Source organism: Octodon degus, unplaced genomic scaffold, assembly GCF_000260255.1.
Source record: "Octodon degus isolate 3935 unplaced genomic scaffold, OctDeg1.0 scaffold00260, whole genome shotgun sequence".
NCBI classification, from domain to species: Eukaryota; Metazoa; Chordata; class Mammalia; order Rodentia; family Octodontidae; genus Octodon; species Octodon degus.
The window spans coordinates 2,221,547-2,233,910 of record NW_004524836.1 but is presented as its reverse complement, the minus strand read 5'-3'; positions in this window follow the sequence as shown (position 1 = coordinate 2,233,910).

Here is a 12,364-nt window from a genome sequence, read left to right as displayed (position 1 = left end):
TTCTTAAACTTGAATAAAGGATTATTTTTCAAGCAATGTGATAGTTTCTTTATCTTTGAGTTTATATTTTATCTACATTTTTATTGCTAGAATTCCACTACCATCTTTAAACTGACAACCAAATTCATGAATACAGTCTTCAGAAAATTTCTGGTATACACCAGTCATTCATCTAGGACTCCACTGTTATGTAGAGTAAGAGATTTCTTTGGCTTTCAATTCTCAGTTCTTAAAGTATAAAGAAATAAATGTAATTATGGATATTTTGAAAATTAAGTAATATGCTATAGATCAGCAATGATAAGCCTTTTAAAGACTGAGTGTCCAAACTACAACCCCAAACACACTTATTTATGAGAAGGTTCCAGCGCTGTGCTTAAACCTGAATTCATGACTGGTGGGGCCATGCTTGGCTCACATGCCAACAGAGAGGGCTGTGCATGCCCTGTGCCTCGCACATGCTATAGGCCTGCCACCACTGCGAAGATTGTCTACATCCAGTACAGTCTGCAAGTGGATTCCTCACCCTGTTCTAACTGGAGTTGGATTTGCCACCAAGAAATAAGGTAACATTAACCATCATCGCTCAGTGTGTGACATTAAAAGTGGTGAATGAATGTAGAAAGAGATAAAAATGAATAGGATGGGACAGTCTGCTTTATTTAGTACTGTCCTTGGCAAATGTGTCATGTACTTTCACTTTTTTCCCATAGAAATGTTTCTCTTTGGAGGTCTTGTCAATGATAATTTGATAACCTGTGGAAGCTATAATAGGGAACAATCATTGATTGAAGACTGTTTTTATTTAAAACCTGTTTTCATTATTCTTACACTTCTCATCCTTTCTCCAGTTTTTGTTTTCATGAGAATGAAGACACCTTTATTGCTAGACTCCTGCCATCATCTTCAAACTGATAACCAACTTCATGAATACAATCTTCAGAAAATTTCTGGTATATACCAGTTGTTCATCTAGGACTCCACTGTTACATAGAGTAAGAGATTTCTTTGGCTTTCAGAAAGCCAAACATGGGTCTGTTTTAGTTAGTCAGCACCATCATCACCCAAATGTTCTAGTACTTCATCTCAGTGTTATTTTAAGCCTCCTCATGCACTTGCGATTCATTTAGTTTCAAACTATACAAAAAATGAATACATGTGAACTTTACACTCAAACTGTGCAGAACTGTCATTCCCAAAGGTGTTTAATTGCCTGTGGGAAACATTTGTTTCTCTTCAAAGATCTCTGAGTATTCAATGAAAGTTCTTGGAATTTAACTTTGTATCTCAGTCTGAGCAGTTGGACTTTCAAGAGGTTATACTTGAAAGGTTTTTAAAGGGTTGTGGAAATGGTCTCTTAGAATTTCCTCAAACAAATATTCTACAAATGAAAAAACTGAATCGAAAGCTTGTGAAAACTACACATTTCAAGCAGCTCAATACAAATACATTGTCTCCTTCAAACATTGGAATGTGTCTCTGGGAACAGTTCTTAGGCATAGCCTTATACAGGATTTGCAGAAGGGTTCTTAGGAACAGAGAGGTGCACGTACCCCGTCCTTGGGTGTCATATCTAATCAGATGAATCCAGCTAGTGTTTTCTCAGATGTGAGTTACCTTTGGTACTAAAAGTCTTGGACATCATGCAATTGATTTTTCATGTAGAAGGAAGAGCCCACATTGGCCTCCTTCTAGCTCCCTTCTTAGCTTGGCTTTTCATAGATCCTCATGTTCTGTGCACCGACTTACCAGAATCTCGGGCAACTGCATCCTCTAGAATCCCTGACTACTTGTTCAGTTTTTGAGCCCTAGTTCTAGTTTTATTATCCATTTCCATCTTTCTTTAGTACCTGGCATCTAGCTTTCATCCAACCATACATTTGGGCAACTGATTTACATCGCTGAAAGTCTTGAAATAACAAAATCATTGGCAAACTCGTTCAGTGTACATACAGGTTTATATGTGTGAATATGATTATGCTATAATTTTTGAATATTGATATTATAAAACATATGAAATGATATAAAAACCCACCAGAAAACTATTTAAAAACAACAACAAATAAAAGTATTAGTCTGTCATGCACGCTTCTAAATCCTCAATATTTAGATTTCTAAATACTCAATAAACACTTTCAAAGACATGAGCCCTGCAATTCTTTGGGTTGTCAAGGCTCTAACTCAGGACAATGCAGTTATTCACTACATGCTTTAAGTTAACATCATTAAAGAATATTTTATCTTTCTTATATTATACCCTTACCTCCACATATATACTGCCTTGGAACTTATAAGACTACCATTTAGAAACTACTGAGTAGAGAGAGAAGGAATTTTAAAGATTTGGCAGGTTTTATATTCATTCTCAGGAACTTTATGTCTTAAATAAATTATATATTACCTTGATAAGACTATTTCAATCTTTAAAATAGATATCCTAATTGAGATGGTTCTTGGGAACTAATGACAAATTTCATGTTAGATAACTAATAATTCCTGTGTTTATCATTTTTCACTAGCATGAAAACTATGCAAAATTAGTTTGTCTGTGTAATGTGTGTCCTTTTTAAGATGTTGGTACTCTATTCTGAAGAGTGAATGAGTCATGGGTGATAGGTAGGGTTGTATTTAGTAACAGGTGCACTTCATTTTGCATAGTCAGCAGTGATTATAAATCTGTACAGGTAAGACAGAAGAAGAGAACCTTACTACAGGCAGGGGTGATGGTGAGTGGTGCAAATACACAGTCTGCCATGTAGGGTAACTATCACTGAAGTTTGAATTTAAATACATCTAACATATTGGTAGGGTAGATTTCAAATGGTCATATAGTTTACTTTTAAAAATTCAAAATTTTACTTTCTTTTTGTACATTAAAATGCTTTCCATTTTTTCAGGAGTATTCTTCCTGTCCTATTTTAGAACTCTGTGTTTTCTGATAAGTTAGCTACTTTCTGTTGTATCACCTTCTGGCTATTTATATTATAAATGTCAATTTTTGCTTTAGGAATTTTTTTCATTTTATTTTTGCTTAGCTTGTTCATTTATTTTCTCAATTACTGTGTTTCTATGTTGTTATCCTTTACCTTTCTTCAACTATTGTGATTTTATTCATTTAAATGAATTTATCATTGATAGCTCAATTTTATCACTCATTATGAATGCAGTGTCAGAGGTACATATTGTGCAATATACTGCTTTTTTTTGGTATTTAGGACAGGGTATACAGGGTGTACAGGGTCTCACTGCATAGATCAGACTTGTAGTGGTTCTCCTGTTTACATCCTCCCAAGTGCTGGGATTAGAGGAATGTGGCACCATGCCCGGTATTAATCGTGGTCTCAGCACACCCCGGGGGCAGGGCTGGCATGGCAGGCCCAGGGATCAAACCTCTGGTCCCTGTGTCTGCCTAAGCTGGTGCTTTAATCTGCTGAGCTATTTGGCCGGTCGTGCTGTACTGCTGATAAACATGATGAGTCATTGCTTGGAGACTTTCTTCCTCAGAACACAGCTTTTCCATAGTATTTTTGATACCTGAAGAGCCTTGACAGCTATTAACTAAGGAAAGCAAAAGGCTTTCATGGTAAAGAACATGTATAGCTAGGTAACAACCTCAGGCCACTGTAAAAAGAAGACTGAACCTAATATTTACTTATTTTAGAGCATTGTAACATCCTTTCCTTTTTACAGTTTTATGCTAGTGTCAGTGATAGGCACAAGGAAATATGTTTATGAACTTACATATTTCCTCGGCAATTATTAGCTTGGTCAAAGAAATTTTTTTTTTAACTCAAAACCCCTACAAACAGCTAGTAAATGAAACATAATATTTGATTTGTATAAAGCTTCCAATCTTGTTTATGTGTACAGTAAAATGTTTTACTGAGTAAAGAACATCAATAAGGATTATGAAACAGGAGACATACATATATTTAAATTGTCTCCGTTTGTCCGCACATTGTTTATTTGCTTATTATTTTCCAGATGCAATACAGTTAGGCAAAACTGAAGTCTAGATTTGTATTACTTTATAATTTATTTGGAGAAATAATTCAAATTTTAGTTCAGAATTAAGATCTCTACAAGGCTGCAATCTCAGTTTTCTCCTGAAACACCAAATAAAGCTACCCAACAATCCCCTCAAGTTATTGGCCAATAAACTGTTGCTACACAGTTTGACTGAGATCCCTGACTTTCTTAAGTAGCTGTAAGTCTTCTAAATATTTAATCCAAGATTTTTTTAAAGAAACATTTTAAAACTCTTCGTATTGTGGGAGCCTTCTTGACCCCCACCCCATTATCTTTGCCCCATAACCCTGTAGCATTTGCTCTTCTTACCTTGGCAAATGATGAGAAGCCATTAAATCAAGGTCTAGTCTTTGTTTTGTAATGAAGGCTGGTCCTCCATCAGCTCATGTCTAAAAGATCACCACATTAGCATAATAACTAATGATCATTTTGTTCCATTCTCAGCATAATTGTTTTAAATTTAATATATTCAACTCCTAGTCTCATTAGGGCCTGTTAGTACAACAAAGGTGTTTGGGGAGTGTAATTAAATTCAGATTTAATCATAATGCACTGTAAAACATTCAGGAAAGGGTTAGGCATGATGACTGGTTTCAGGAGGAAGAAGAGAGATGCATAAAACCTTTAAACCTTGTAAATTAGGGAGTAGTTTCCTCTGGATAAAGTTTTGAATTAGTTCATTCATTTCCTGTATTCTATGTGAATAGTTTGAGCTTTAAGAGGCCCAATTCTATTTGGATTCTGCTCTGCATGAGGGTCTTTTCACTTTTCTTGAAAAGCCCTGAAAATGGAGACAGAGATGAATAGCTTTTCTTTTCTAGACTACTGATATGGCTTACCTCAAAAGCTTGAAGTCCAAAGGCCTAACTATTCTATCCATCCATCCATCCATTCATCCACCTACCTACCTACCTGACTACCTGACTACCTGCCTACATACCTATCTATCTCAGGTGTCAGGGATTGAACCTAGGGCTTTGTGAATTCTTGTACTCTTGGCAGGCACTATAACACAAAGCTATGTAATTTTTCATATTGACACTTTTGCCAGTCCCAAAGCATTCATGTCCCCAAATGGCTAGAAATTCCAGTATTTTATTCAAAAATTTTATCCCCTTATATCATACTAAAATTTATTTATAACCCCTAGGTGCTTACTTAGATCAAACAGATAGCCATACTTCTAAACTGTGGAGAAAGATTTTGTTTCTGTCACTGCTACATCCTGCTGCTAATTATGAAAAGTTTTACAATTTTCTGTCATTCAATTCATAGTTGCAATGCCATTAATATGGGTCTAGCAGTAGTTTGACAGTCTAGGTAGGGGATGATAAACTCAACTGTGCTCACATTAGACTAAGTTCCTACTACTAAAAGTGATCTTTAATCATGAGCTGTGAGGCAGATGCCCAGAGCTGCAAAGATGCTTTTAGAGAAAATGATTTCACTCTCTCATAGTGTGACACTTTGTGAGTGTGCTCCAAACTCGAGCTTCCAAGTACATTTTTGGTTCACACTTACGTGATTCTATTCAAAACATGAACACTATGCAAGAAGTAGCCTGGCAGGAACATCAATCCACAGTCACTGCTCTGCTCCTAGCCCCTCCTCCAGGACCATTGGTCCTGGGTCTAGGCTAGTTCACCAGACTAAGTGCTTCCCCCAGGGGACTACTGTATGTCATTATAATGGAACTGTGTTGTCCAATAAGAAAGTTTCTTACAACAGTAATCTCAAAAAAGAGTGATGATCTCAATATCTTTATTCTCAGGGGACTCTCAAACCTTTAATGATGTAATTTTGCTCACTACCTCCATCAAGAACAGTTCTCCAGTTTCTCATGTGTAAGCATCATATTGTCTCCCTAGTGTAAGAAACTGAAAGAGTAAGTAAGAACCAAAATGTACAATATGTATTGTGAAAGGGAAAGAAATTGCTCAAAAAGGAAAAAGCAGCTTGGAAGGGTGATAAGGAAAAAAATGGGGAAAAGATATGTACATATGCACACGATAATTTTACTACTAACATCTATTAGTTTATTGAAAGGAACAGTTAATACTTGTATCAGATGATCAATTTTGCATGCATGTTTCTGGTAATCTGAGCAACTACTTTGAAGACAGCAGTATACAATATAATAACCATTGTTAATGTCCTACCATCTAGTTTTTAAATACTGTACCATTTTTATTATTTTATTTTCTCTAAAAAAAAGAAAAAAAGAACAGCTCTCCATATTTCAGATTGTTGGAAAGAGTAGCTTTCATCTGGGTACATAGATGTCTTGCTACACCTTTTTTCTAGGAGGAGAGTGGTGATGGGCCCAAGGCATGCATGCCACAGCTGGCTATTTGTTATCATTGAAAGCTCTAAAGGGGTTGCCATCCTTGTCCTAGAGTTTGAGATGTCTAGTTCCTTTCCTGTACTTTACTAAGATGTTCACTCAGTAAAAAGACATGTTTCAAGTCTGTTTATGTGTACTTGTTAAAATGGAATGCACTAGATTCACTACTCAAAGAGGTCAAAATATTTCTTCTGAAGTTGGGTACAGTGACATAAATTTGTAACCCCACCTTGTCTAAAGATTGAAGCAAGAGGACTATAAATTCAAGTCTAGCAGGGGCTATACAAAGGAACCCCATCTAAAAAACCTTTCATCTTGCATCTTGAGCTCTCCTTCCCAGAGGTACTTATGTTCTTTGATGATATTTTGCACACACACACACACACACACACACACACACACACACTCTTGTTTTAGATACCTAGTACAATCCTAAGCCTATGATTGTGTACTTCTTTTTGTTCATTTTATAATATTAGGCCTATAGCTTAATCTGTCTATCTATCAATCATAAAAGTTACCTTGCTCTTATTTAAAGGTGTCATATTTCCTGTTGTATGCATGAAATATAATTAAATCATATATTTGTTAATAGACATTTAAAGATTTTACTAATCTTTTGTTATTATAAACAATGTTGGACACTTATCTTGCATATATCAGCCAGCAGATATGTAACATGTTTTTAGAAAACTAGATATATTATCTATGAGACAATTTGACAGATAGAATAATTGGGCTAGAAAGTAACCCAGCATGTGATTTGCAATTTTGTACACTCTGTGTAGTCCTTCTCGATGATCAAGCAATTTACAGTTCCATATGCAATGGACAGGAGTATCTACTGTATTACACCTTTACCAAAGGTGTGGGTTAGCAGTTGTAGTCTGAGTCTGACATGTCCCCCCAAATGTCCATATGTTCAGGGCCAGGACCTTTTGTGGTGGTTGACCAATGGTGGAGCAATAATTTTCATTGGATTAATCTACTTATGAACTCAAAGTTAAGTGTGCTGTGGGAGTTAGGGTCTGGGCAGAACAGGCTGATCAATGAGAGTATGACCTAGAAGGGCGCTCTCTCTCCTGGGTCTTCCCTTTTCTCTGCTTCCTGGTTGCCATGAAGTGAGCAGCTCTCCTCCCTCTGGACCGCTTTATCTGTCCCTTCTGCCTTACATCTGGATGATCATGGACTGAAACCTGTAAGAGCAGTGGACATATTGAATTTCTCTTCCCTTAAGTTGCAGGTATTGGGTATTTTGTCTCAGTGACTAAGAAAGATATTTTAATATATATTTTTTCTTTTTGTGGTGCTGGGGATTGAACTCAGGACCTTCTGTATTTTAATATCTTAACTATTTATTTTTGGTGAAAATAGAATCTAATCTTAGTTTTGTGTCTTCTTATGAGTATAAAATTGAGCATTTTTCTTATATTTCTCTATGAACTATTTTTATTTGTTCCATTGTCCACTAAATTAATGGTCATTTTTCCTGTTGGATTTGATTTGAGTTTCTCTCCTTGCACGTAACACAAAGTATTAAATAAATTAATTATCCTTTGGTTTGTAATATATACAGATATTTTATAAGATATCTCTATCTTTCTATCTATCTATATCATCTTCATTGGATTTGTTTTCAGGATAATTGAATTTATCGATATTTGCGCTGTATTTAGAACTCTTTTCCCACTCTGGAACCACTGCACTTATTTTCTTACTCATCTTCATTATAAGCTCCTGCATATTGCTTGAGGTAACATGAATGAATTTCTGTTCTATGTGACCTAAGCAAAACAACAGATTGCCTTTTGTGTTCAGGTCTCACTACCTAGCCCAGGTTGTTCTCAAACTTGCCATCTGCCTACCTCAACTTTGCAAGTTCTGGGATTACATTTGTGCACCACTATGCCTGGCTGAATAATATGAATATGTGAAACAAAGTCAGTCAATAGTATAGAAAGAACAAATTAAAGATAAGTTGAGCAATGATTTTCAGCAATTACAAAATCTTTAGGCAGGCCAATCTGGATTGCAGGGCTCAGTTATGAGTGGTCATTTTCTGAACGAAGGTTTGGTCTTAGACATGACAGCCAGTAAATAATCCCTATTTGCAATAGATCTGATGCTGGGCAGTTTTTTTTTAATTTTAGAAAAATGTGTGAGTATTTAATTCAGTAACTATTAGCCAGACATAAAATATAATACTTTTCAAATGCTGTATCTACTTTTAATTTAAGACCCCTTTCCATCACATATTTCTGATCCTTAATAAATATTAGTTTGATATAATTTTTGACCACCAGGATATTTAAAAAGCTAGATGCAATTTTTTTTTAACTTTTGGAACTTATAATTTCATTGATAGTTAATTAATAAGATAAAACCTGTGTGTATGTTTGTGTGTTTGTGTGTGTGAAATCAAGAATTATATTTACACATTTTCAAGGATATACATCTGTTAAAGCTTTACAAATTCTATTTACAAGTGTGTAGAAGTCATTGAATTTTAAAAAATGGGATGTGGATTAAATAAGTTGAATTAATCTTTGTTTTAAAAATAGTTATTGTTGATAGTTTGGCAAACATAAACAGAAGGAGTGAAAACTAACAAAATTCTAGAGAGATCCACTCTGGGAATAACTTTTCTTTATTTGTTTTTGTGCAAATAATACATTGTATATACTGCTTGATGATCTTTTTCCCCCTTCATTTAACAATATATTAGGGGCATCCTCCCATGCTACTACATGTTAATCTAAAACACTTTTGTCTTTTGCTGTAGAGATGTATCAGTTTTACTTAAGCAGTTCCACTGAAACTCTGTATGGCGTTTAAATTTTTAACAACAGCAGGACAGAAATTTTTTAAGACTAAATCTCGCTGTGCACCTGTATTGTTAGAGTACAATAGCGCTTGGAAATTGATGAGTCAGAAGGCCTATTTAAGGCATTTGATATTTATTGCCAAGCCTCTGTTCAGAAAGGTTCCAATTTATAATCCCATCATAGCCTCTCCATCACTGGGTGCTATAATTTGTACAGATCTATGTCAATATAATGTCCAAAAATAGTAATTCACTTTAATCTGACATTTTAAACTTGCTAGTGGGAATAAACAGCTTTCATAAATATTTTTGCCTTATACTGTTTATGAGCTGTGATTTGGGGGCATCTTTTTGAGAGAGGAATTCTTGAGTCCAGTATTACAGAAAAATTATAATTACTTTGTAGGCAGTAAGTGAATTAAGAACGGTTTGTCAGGTTACTTTTTTTTTTTTTTTTCCGGAACTGGGGTTTGAATTTAGGCCCTTGTGCCTTCCAGGCAAGTACTTATTCTACTGAGTCATCTCCCTGGCCCCCAGGTTACTCTTGAAGTGAGTTTGGATTTTTTAATTCGTGATTTTGAGTCACCTTCATTAGACAGTCTTACATATTGCAATGTAATGAAAATAAAAGACAAAAAGAAATGTCACTCTAAAAAATATCAGTACGTTATATTTACATGAAATTGATGAGAGCAATGAAATAGCTTCGATTTCAGATATCATTTTCATAATTCTCTCCTCTAAAATATTTCATAGAGAATAACATGTACTCAGTTCTGATATTGACAGGTAGCATGTGTGCCAGATCTAAGCATCCACAGACTTATAGCAGGCAAAGAATTTCCCTGCTAATATTTTTCAGAGGATGCTTAGAAAGAAAGGAAGTTGTACTGGATGCCTGATGCTTCTAGGCTAAGAGAAGCTTGTAAGCAAAGCTCTTTGTTGAGCTTTGTATTACTTCTTTTAGGTAGAAATTTTAGGGAGTCCATTTTGGCTTGTGATCATTTTGATAGACTGAACCAAAATACTATTGACCATCCCAATCCTTTGGATCTTAGAAACAGCAAAGTAAGCCAGGTTAAATTGTAGGAAATGAGTTACCTAAGTCATCCTGGTCTGAATGGGGAAGACTGAGAGAAAGATCTTATCTCATTGACATCCTTCATAGTACAGGTTGTGGTAGGCTGAATTTTGAAGATTAAAATAATGGGGTCCCCATGATGGAATTTGTGTTCTTATCAGAGGAGACACCTGAGAGTTTACTCTTTCTTCACTATTTGAAGGCACAATGAGAAGGCACTGTCTATAAACCAGGAAAAGAGTTCTCATGAGAACCAGAATATGCTTGCACACTGGTCTACAATTCCAAGCCTCCTGAGTTATGAGAAAGTAAATGTCTGCCATTGAAGCCATCCATTCAGGCCAGCCTGAACATGCCAGCCCAAGAGTTGACTAGAAGTTAAACAACTCTTGCATTGTGCTTTTGGATAGACATAGTCATCTGACACAATTTTACAATTCACTCATCAAAACTGAAGTCTAAGTTGTCTTTGGAATGCAGAATGGATAAGACAATAAAATACATTTCAGTTTTTCTTTTGTGAATGAAGTTATTGTCTCAAATCCTGAGAACACTGACTATTATGAGAACTTTGGTTAGAGTTTCACAGGTTAGCATAAGTAAAAGTTTCAATAGTGAGGACATTGTAAGGAAAGACTCATATTTGTCTTGGTTAATTAAACTCATATAGTTCAGTTCCTGTAAATTTAAAGGGTTATTCTGGAGAAGGGAAAAATAGGAAAGCAGCAGAATGTGAAATATAGATATGTGTGAAATAAGGCACCATTGTTTCTCATATTTGAGAAGTACTGCATAGTTTTTAAATGAAAAATACTTGGAAATCTTCGTGTTGGCTTATATTGCTCTTACTTGCATTGTACCTAGTTAAGTAAACAAATGTTTTGCTTTTAGTGAAAATAAAAATTTAAAATTCCTTGAGGGAGTCATTAGATTTATAGACTTTGAGAATAAACCAGTAAATAGTCAAATAGATGAAGTACCAGGAAATGATAAATAATGAAAGTAAAATTGGCTACATGGAGATAGGGAATGCTGAGGATATTATTTTGTAATAATTTATTTATATATGATGGTATCATATATAGAGAGGGAATACTGGATAAAGTAACATTAGATCAGAGACAACTAAATCAGATCATCATAATATAGGATAGAAAGATAATCTATGTGACAGTCAAAGGAGGAGCATATCTTGCTTTTTAATGAAGCATGAGGGAGTAGTATGGTGAAGTTAGGGCATGGGGGGAGAATACAGGGCATAAGGACTAACAGAGACCTGAAGGAAACACCACCTGGACCCTTGTAGGCATTTGTAGGAACAGCTTTTACTATAATAAAATGGAACACTGTGAAAGGTTTTAAGTAGACAAGTGATTATTCATTAAAATTCCTCCTACATATTTCATATTTCTGCACTTCTTCAAAGGCATTAACAAATAATTTGCTCTGAACTGTCTTTTTAATAGTGTTTCTACAGCAAGTAGCCTTGGATGGAAGAGTTGCTTTTTTTGTCCTAAAGCAGTCCCCATTTTTTTTTTTAATTTCACAGGGAACAAAATAGAGAGATCTTTATCTGGAAAAGAGGAAAGGCAGTTATGTTATAGTCACTTATACAAGCTCAAGTTTTCCTTTCAGGGCTCATCTATGCCACATCTCATGCCTATGATGGCAAGTCCTCATCCTCCACATCCTCTGGTGGGAGTAAGGATCTAAGAAACTGGTACAACAATGCTATACTGACTGTTGCTATTACTGTTAGTAATAGGCTACCTTTTATCTCTGACACAGTAGTCTTGTGCCTTCTCTCATTATCCCTGAAGGGGAAGCAAAATAACTCATTAGTTTTCTAGTAGGCTAAGTTCTCACAAACTTCACAGTTCCTAAGGTCTGATCTGACTTACATCTAAAAGCGTCATCCTAGGCTGGCCAAATAGCTCAGCAAGTAGGTGCAGTGGCTGGGGGTTCGATCTCTGGGTCTGCAGTGCTGGCCCTGCCCCCGGGTCACACTGTGATGGTAACTGAGACAGGGAATGGTGGCACGCACCTGTAATCCTAGCTCTTGGAAGGCTGTAAACAGGAGAATCAC